The sequence below is a fragment of the Lygodium microphyllum genome, chromosome 30, assembly GCF_053477565.2.
Source record: "Lygodium microphyllum isolate KBCC chromosome 30, Lygodium_microphyllum_v1.1.10, whole genome shotgun sequence".
NCBI classification, from domain to species: Eukaryota; Viridiplantae; Streptophyta; class Polypodiopsida; order Schizaeales; family Lygodiaceae; genus Lygodium; species Lygodium microphyllum.
In genome coordinates this window covers 98,670,317-98,680,124 of record NC_141164.1, presented here as the reverse complement: position 1 = coordinate 98,680,124, position 9,808 = coordinate 98,670,317, and positions in this window count along the sequence as shown.

Here is a 9,808-nt window from a genome sequence, read left to right as displayed (position 1 = left end):
GAAACTGTTGAGTCACAGAAGAAGATGATTGCGGAGCTTAATCAGAAGATTGTTACTCTTTCTATTCCTCCACATCCTGTGGTTTCTTCTGTAGTATCTTTCAACGAGGAGCTTGACCAGTTACAGTAGAAGGAAAAGTTGTGTAATGGTTTTTTTACTAAGGTGAAACGCCTTCAACAACGTATGAATTGTGTGCAGGATGATTTTACTAGTTATGCTGAGCTGGTGTAACCTCCACTGTCTTTCTGGATCAAGTATAATCAGCAGTGTTTTGCCTTGTATATCTTTTTGAGCAATGTGGATCTAGAACCTCCAGAGGATGGGTGGCAGAATTTGTGGTCTGCAGATTTACTGAAGTCTGTGTTTGACAAATTTGTTGATGAGCTGATTTCGCATGAAGTACAGTTGCTGTCTTTTATGTATCTTACGGGGCATTTACAAATTCTTGATAAGGAGGATTTGAATGTTTATGTGGGAGATGTGATTTTACAAGCAGTGATGTATGTGCACTCAGTTGAGCTCTTGCTAAGCAGATAGTTTGAAGCATTATCATGAGCAGACGTCTTGGTGTAAGGGACATGCTTGGCAGATATCTACCTTTGGAGGATGTTGCTTTGGAGCCTCGTCGTCTTAGGGGTGTATTCCACAAATTTGAAATCCAGCCTTTGCAAACTCAACTGTTGCATCATATTGCTGATCATCCATTATTCACTAATTCTTTTTTCCAAGATCTTGCTTATCGTTGTTCTTTTTATCCATTAGATCCCACTGATCTTTTGTCTTATTCTCTTATGTCCTATCATTTTTCGTTGTATATTTCCCTCCTCACTTCCAACCCTGACACTATTCCTCTATTGTCTTTTACTCCTAATTCCCCTCACATTCGTATTTTTACTTTTTGTCCTTTCATCGCCAATCCGACATCATCGCCTACCCCTTTTGAACCTCCTCCTGTAGTTCCTCATATTCCTTCTGTTTTCTCAGCAGATTCCCTTCATAAGTTTTTGCTGAATTTTCCATCTTTTCCATCTTCCTTATCTCTTCATTTCCCTTCTTTTTATGATCTATCCTATCCTCCTTTACAATGCTCTCCTCTTATTCCATTCCCTTCTCCTTCTGATTACATTAACCTTCCTCCTCAATCAGTGCTGGATACACCAGGGTATGATAATGACATACTTCGTCGATGACAATGGACACTGCATGATTCTGTGAACAGGACCGCTGGCCTTTCATTCCAGGGTCCTGGGATATCTCTGCAGCATGATTGTGTGACAGGACTGGTGTTTAACTGGCCTTTCATTCCAGGGTCCTAGGATATCTCTGCAGCATGTTTGAACTCTTACCTTTATTTTGCTCGGGTGCATGCTCATTCTGAGGATACCTTTGTACGTCTTGCAGCTCATTTTTTATAGTACCTTGCTTTTATGCATCAACTGTCTAATCTGAACACCCACAAGTTTATCCCCCATTTGATCATCAATTCGAATGTGGATGTGGCTGCTACTCAGATGGATATTCTATATTATTCCGCACAAGCTTTCCCTACCAGGTTTCTTATTTTGCTGGAAAGGATGTGTTGTATACAGTTCCTCCAGAATGTGCCTTTGCATTTTGTAGATGAGAGTAAAACTCTGGAGTGTCTCAAGTCTAGCATGCAGTTTAAGAAGAAGTGTCTGCATCCTGCTTAGTAGTGGAGTCCTTTTTGGATGTATCAGTTCTTTTTCTTTAATGGAAATATTTTTCTGTGCTCTCCATTTTTTGGGGGCATGTGGCATTTAGATTACGTGGTGTTGTGTCTGTGTGAGTTGTATATGTGATATGTATATATTGTTTATCTTTGTTGAATGGAGCTGAAGTTGAAGATGGATTGATGAAGAAGATGTTGGACTACAAGCTAGCAGAAGATGATGCTAATTCAAACAAAACTCTTATATCCTTTATGACTTTGTGATTGCTAACAATTTTTTTTAAAAAATGGAGATAATATCCAAAAGGGTGTTTTCCTTTTGTTGTAGTATTATCAGAGATACAGGTGATAAGTTGGGGTCGTTGTGGAGTGATTTTTGAAGATACTAAAGAAGATCAAATTGAGCTCTTTACTGAACTTACATTCTTCTTTTCCTTAGGTCGTGAGGATGCTTGCTTTCTAAGTGTGGGGATATGTTGAGAGTGGAAAAAGACTAAATTTTTGGTTGATTTTTGTTGTTTTTGAGTTCTGAATGGTTACTTTTTGATGGATTTAGAGTGATGTAAGGTTGTTAATGGAAGTGTTTGAGAGTGTTTTGGATTATATTGATTATGTTTTGGAATTTCATGATGATTTTTAATAGAAATATGAAGCTCTGTGATGTTTTGGTAGGTTCTGTTGAGGTTCTGATTAGTTCTGATACCTTCTGTTTAGCTTCTGTTTTGTTTTGATTTTCTTCTATATGAAGCATGGATTGATGATTGATGAAGGTTGAAATCTTATTGGATAGTTTTTGATAGTTTGGAATGGTTTTAGTATGAGTTATGAGGTTCTGTTGCTCTCTAATGACCTTCTGTAACCCTCTGTAAACCTTCTATAGAGCCTCTATCTCTGCTTTGTTCCTGTTCCTGTTCTGTTCTATAGATCTTTTGTAAGTGTTCTGTAGAATGTATGTGTGACTTTGGAAAAGTTTTCCAAAGTCTTCTAACTTTTGGAAAGGATGAATCTAAGTTCAAAAGAGTTAAAACAAATGGAAGAAGCAGCTGCTGTGCTGAAGACTAAAGAGAAAACTAGAGTGACAGAGATAGAAGTGAGCTATGAAGAGACATTGTAGTGGCTCTGGTGCCTCTTCGACACATACATACCTCTTGGGAGGTGCATCCACAACCTAAGAAGGATTATTGAGAGTCATTATTGAGTATTGTAGTGAGGAGATGATGTACTATTGATGGAGAGATAGAGAGAGAGAGAGAGAGCCAGAGATAGCCAATTCTATGAAAATAGTGTATCTGTATATGAGAGATTGAGAGAGAAAACTATGAAGACATTGAAGATGAATACTATGTGATTATTTCCATTCAAAAATGGTGTATTCTTTAATGTTCCTTGTTCAGTTGATGGATTCTATGAAGATATTGAAGATTATGATTGATTTTATCCAATCCGTGGGGGATATCTACTATGATGCTGCATGAAGATTTGCTATTTTCTTTGTTTTGGTCATCAAAAGAATGAAATAAAATCTTGTTGATGTTACAAGATAGATTTTCTTGCAGTAGAATCCCCTTTTCCTTGGTGTTCCTCTTGGGGCTCCAACGACGCCTCACACACCTCAACAGAATGGTGTTGAGGGAACACACGAATCGCACCATTGTGGAGATGGCAAGATGCATGCTAAAGGGAAAGGGATTGCCTAACCATTTTTGGGCTGAAGCTGTTAATAGTGCACTCTACATTTTAAATCGGAGCTACACAAAGGCTCTCAAGGGAAAAACACCTCATGAGGCTTACACTGGTAAGAAACCATATGTCTCACATTTCAAAATTTTTGGATGGGAATGTTATTCACATGTTCCAAATGAGAAGAGAAACAATTTAAACCCAAAAAAGAAAAAAATGTTTCTTCTTGGGTTACACCAATCATCTTACATACTCATCCATGGGTTCCTAACTTTGTGAAGAATATCCCAAATATTGTGCGCGCTCAATGATAGGTGCTCTCTCATGTGTGCATGCAACTAAGATTTATTGCGTATAGCTGCAGTGGCCTCATGCAGTGCTAGTGCTCAATGATGGTGCAAAATGTGCTTTATCCTGACCCATGGCATGGAAGTATTTGATAAGAACAGGAGACCCCCAAGTGTAGTGCAACAACAAGTGCGACGTGAAGTGCTCGTGAACCCATAATCCCCAAGATGTGTAAGAGTCTTAGCAAGAAAACAAACTGTTCCACAATGTTCGAAAGCTACTAACAAACTCCAGTTCCAACCTATCTAAAAATATACCAAGCTCAACCAAGTCTATCAAGTTTCAAACTCAACAAATTAAAAAATAAAAATAAAAACAAATCCTAAGCTTAACAAACACAAGAAATCCAATTACGAAACGACAAAACAAACAATCATGCAAACAATTAAGCTAAGAGAAATCAAACCTAACTACAATTTGACTAGGGATTTTGCATTTTTAGAAAAAAGCTTGACATATTTAGCCCTCCCCCTAGTCTACAAACATTCATATGCAGCAATTGTTCTCATAAAACGATCCAATATTTATGAGCCAATCAAATATTAAATCCCACTTTTTATCTCTAAGTTCTTCAAACTCATAAATCAAAGAAATCCATAATACACCATTCTCAACCAACTTCTCAATGCGCACACAAAAGTCATTCATAGATTTTTCTTTTAAATCCTCAAAATTTTCAAATTCAAAATTCTCAAAACAACTCACATTGTTAAAGAAAAACATCTCATCACCCACAATGACAATCCATATACCCTTCCCATACTCCCAAAAAAAAACATGACAAAGCTAGGGTTTTGAAACAAGGTTTGAACTCTTTCTATGTTGCCAAAATCAAACTCATCCACAAAGATTGCAAACATCTTAGGGAAAACTAGAAAATCATCTTGCATCATCACAAAATATCCAAAGACACCACGATCCACATCAAACAAAACCTCCTCAAGACATTCATCCAAACAACGAGATTTCATCTCTTCAAAAAAACAAACACAACAAAAAATCTTTCCCCCGTCATTCTCATAAAAAATGTGATGAAAATTTCCACAAGAATCACATACATACACCTTAGGCAACATATTAAGGTCGTTATCCTCATCCAACCACCTAATTGTCCAATTTTCTTCAGCTGCAACCTCACAATTTTCTTCACACTCTTTACACTTAGTGTTAGATCCCTCTTCTCTCAAATTTTTAATCCTTTCCAAAGCTTTACCCAGATTCCTCTCTCATCCTCATTGATGCCACTCTCAGGGTCATCAAAACCCAAGCAGAATCTTCACAAATATCATTACAAAATTTAGGAGAACTCAAGGAAACCACAAGACTATCAGATGAAGTATCCTCTTCGACATTGTTGCCTAAATCAACCAAATAATTATCCACACAACTATCAAGAAGTGTGAGGTTAGGTCTACTAAAAAAAACATCAGCATCACCACAAACAGAATCCTCTTGAAGGCTACACAAACCATCAAAAACCAACTCACAAGACTCATCAGAGTCAACAACACCAACACCAAAATCACAACATGAGTCAGAACCCAAAACCTCAATACTTTCTTGATCAACAAACTTGCAATCAAACTCACAACAAATCTCAACAAACTCATCAGGCAACGAATTTGAACCCTCAACTTCATCTTGAAAACTTACAGTTTCTAAGCCCTCCCTCTCTTGGTCTAACAAACTTCATCTTGAAAACTTACAGTTTCTAAGCCCTCCCTCTCTTGGTCTTCTAACAAACTAAAAAATTCATACTCTATTCTCTCTTCCTCTCTCTCAAAACTCACTAACTCAACTGCAACAAATGACACCTCCCTATCAGAATCACTCTCTACACTCTCATCCTCATTATCATCTTCCTCAGAAGAGCTATCACTCTCTTCCTCATTTTCTTCTTCAGAATCTTCTTCATTCACAAGTTCCTTCCTTGAAGACATGCCAAACCTCTTTGGTACTCCCCTTCAATCATAAATTGTTATTATCCCTTTCCCCCAATCTTGAATTGCTCTTTCTTTCCTAAGCCAAGGTCTACCCAATATGAGTAGAAAAGCTCCCAACCCTGCAGGCATAACATGACAATCAAATTTCATAGAGACTCCATAAACCTTCGCTTCCAAATTTTGAATCATACCTAAGCACCTCACTTTAGCATGATTAGCAATCCTGATTCAAAATTTAGACCCTTTAATGATTCGAAGCCGGCCCAAAAACTGCTCAACACAAGCTTGAGTAATCACACTAATTTGCACTCCTCCATCAATATATGATTCTCCTATGTTTCGATTCTTATGCCAAGCATCAACAATAGGACCAATATCATGCAATTCTTCAACACTCAAAACTCTCATTGTTCCTTTCTTTTTTTCCTTATACTTTGGATTCACTAATTTCTTCCACTGTCCTCTCATCTTAGGGCACAACTCCATCAACTGGGCAAATGAACAATCATCTTTCTTACCCATCATATCCTTTTTTAGGTCATAATCACTCTCTCCTTCCCCCAAAGGAATTCAGTAGCATGATAATGATTCCTAGGCGCTCTCGATTTATTTTCCTCTCTCTTCTCTTTCTTCTCTCCTCTCTTTGTTTTTCTTCCTCTTTCCTCACCAGCCTTACAAGTTTCAACTTCATCTCTCTTAGCATCTCTTCTTCTTTTAATTGCATGCATTAAATCAATAGTTTTATTTTTCTCTTTTAAGAATAAAATTTATAGCACTTTTTCCTTTCTCTTCTTTAGTCAACCTAGGTTCTTGCGAGGTAGAATCATTTTTAATTTCTATCCCAAAATCATTCTATTTGTTAGGAAAATTTTGAGGTAAGGGATACATATCCCCTCCTACTCTAGGCGGATAAGGACAATTTGTACTCACATGACCTAACTCTCTACAAGAAAAACAAGTCACCATTGGTCTACAAAAATATCCTCTACCATTTTCTCCTCTCCCACTTCCTAAATTTTCCTGATTGGTATGTCCTATAGGTCCTCCACTTCCTCTTCCCCAGGTCTTCCTCTCAAGCTCCTAATCTCATATGTTGAAATTGGTCTAACAATTGATCCTCAATCTATGGTGCTAATTGGGCATTTTATCTCGTTAACATTTGAAAATTTTGTCCTTGCCAATTTTGGTCTCTATTTTCAATAGGTGTTCTAAATGATTCTCTTTTTTAAATTTTATCAAAATTTCTCTCATTTTCTATGGCAATCATCACAGCTTCTTCAAAAGTACTAGGTTCCTTAATTTTCAAATTTATCCTCACCTCTTCCCGCAAATTTTCAATGAAATTTTTGATTTTCAACATTTTCGGGGCTCTCTCTCCTGGGCCTAAATATACATTCCAACGATCCCAAAGTCTAGCGTACTCCATGGCAAAAATTTATATGGTCTGGTACTCTCTCTTGTGGCAAGTTTTTATTTTTCTCCAAAGGTCTTGGGAAGTCTCAGTTTCCTTAAAACGATCAAGGAATGCCTGCTTAGTTGCTTCATATTCCATAGGAACAGGAGCATTTCTCAATCTAAGGGTCTTTTCATAATCTCCAAACCAATTGTGACCTTCATCCAACAATTGAAATTTTGGAATTTGGAGTTTTCAGGGTTGAGTCATTTATTCGCTGGATAATACATCCAAGCTCTAGTTTTTTGAGGAATCACTGAGGATCCTCCCCCTTCTTTCCATAAAATTCAGGAAAAGAACTAGCCATTGGAAAGCAATCACAAACAAGAATTCAATCCACAAATCACACACAAAGTCAAAATTTTCGGCACTCCTCAATGGGGGCACCAAAAAAGAGATGTTACGCGAGCGATGATCAAGAGTAAGCCTCACTCACAACTCGATAATGAGACGTTAAGGAGTGCCAATTGGGAAAATTGACTTTGTCCGATGAACAACTCAATACAAAAAATTTAAATGTTTTGACAAACACTACAAGCCACACACGAAATGAAACAACACACAAATATGCCTCTTGTAGCTCAAACAACTAAAAACCCAAATTCGAGTAGAGCATCACACAACCTTTCAACAATTTCAAAAAAACACCAATACTTCGAAGAAAAAAACCAAGTGAATTATATTCTCATACCTTGAAAGCCTTGAGCTGACGATTGACACCACAACATTCAAATTCCCCAACTTTCCAAGCTAGCACAACAAGAGTTTTCTCTTGCATGTGACCCTCCTCTCACATCTCTCACAAGATACAAAAGACTCCAAGCCTAGTCATACATGATTTGAAAAAATATACAATGTTAGATTGTGGTACGCAACCAATCAATTGATGCTACACACAAAATAATGTATGCATTGAAGAATTGGTGCCTAGCCTATCTAGATATGCTCGTGCGTCATGCATTATGTAAGCATAGTTCCTTGATTATTTAAATCCTTATCCTCACACTCAACAAGTAAATATTAATCTTCACTCCATTCATCCAATTCTTACAATCTCTCTGGGAATGTTGGTCCTCAAGATGTTAACCAAATATGAACAAGCCATCTCACAATTGGCGGTGTCCTTCACGGCCCTCTGACTCACCCAACCACCTTACACACTCATCCATAGGTTCCTAACTTTGTGAAGAATATCCCAAATATCATGCATGCAAGAATTGTGCGTGCTCAATGACAAGTGCTCTCTCATATTCACATGCCACTAAGATTTGTCAGAGAGAGAACCAGGGAGAGAGAAAGAGGAGAGAGAAAGACTGCAAAGGAGAGAGAAATACTGCAGGAAGAGAGAGAATAAGAGTGACAAGGAGAGAGAAAGACTAGAATTGGAGAGAGAGACAGGAAATATGAAGAAGCCATGGAAGCTTGGAACAAGAAGGGAGAGAAAGATTGTAAATGTATTGATTTGTCAAAAAGATGTGAAAAATTACAACTTATCTCCTTATATACCAATGTCAGTGTGACATGGCATATTATCAACATTTTTAACTATTCCCAACTTCTTACAATCCATCCCTTCCCAAAAGTTTTTGTCCTAAAAAACAAACCTAGAAACAAGCTAAAGAAGAGATGGATAGAACAGAGTACTACTCTGTACAGCATTACAAGGAATAAAGGAAAAGATTACCTAATACTCAATAGTAGTACTAATCTATACAGGAGGTCAAAATCAGCCTGTAGCCTCCCGGATCAAAAGGAAAAGTTGTATCTTTGCCATGCATAGGATCAACTTTCATAAGATCGAAATCAAATACTGCTGGAAATATGATCATCATGATAGTACTCACTAACAAAGTCTCCATTGCATGATGGTCTTCCAAGTCCACATGCTGTCCATAATCTGCCTTCTTGAACTGAACTTCTTGTTGTTGAACTTCTTGTTGTTGAACTTCTTGTTGTGGACTCATACCAAAATGGTCTTCAACAAGATGTTCTCCATCATTTACATCATAATATTCAAATAGCAAAATTATTTTGGCAGACTTTGCTCTACATGTGGCTTGGTGATTACAAGATAGTGGCTTAGCACAACGATAGCATAAGCCCGCAGCATGCAGTTCCCGTATTGTATCACTAGTAAGGTGTCTAACACGTTTAGCTTTAGATAGCAGTTTACACACCTGTTCATCACCATTGATCAGCTCTATGATAGTTTTGACATGCTGCTCATAGTCATCTTGCTGCTCATGCATAACAGATGGCTGTCCATGCTCATCATGTACAATAGATGGCTGTCCATGCTCATCATGTACAACAGATGGCTGTCCATACTCATGACCATATTGCTCATGATGTTCATACTGCATATGGTGATAATAGCCCTGCTGCACATCAAAGGAACAGTTTGGTTGAGCATATACATTTGCTTCTACTGATGTTTGCTGCTCATATACATAAGCATGTTGCCATTGATCATTGATCCCACTGTATTGGTCATAATCACTTGCTTGCTGTTGATCAAAGCTAAAAGTGCACTGATAAGCATAACCATTTCTATTACATCCATAAGAACTATTTTGCTGAAGAGATGGATGCTCATAAGCATAAGCATGTTGACCATAATAACCATTCTGCTGCCAAGGTTCAATGGAATGATACTCTGCATTATGATATGGTACATCATATTTATAAGCATTA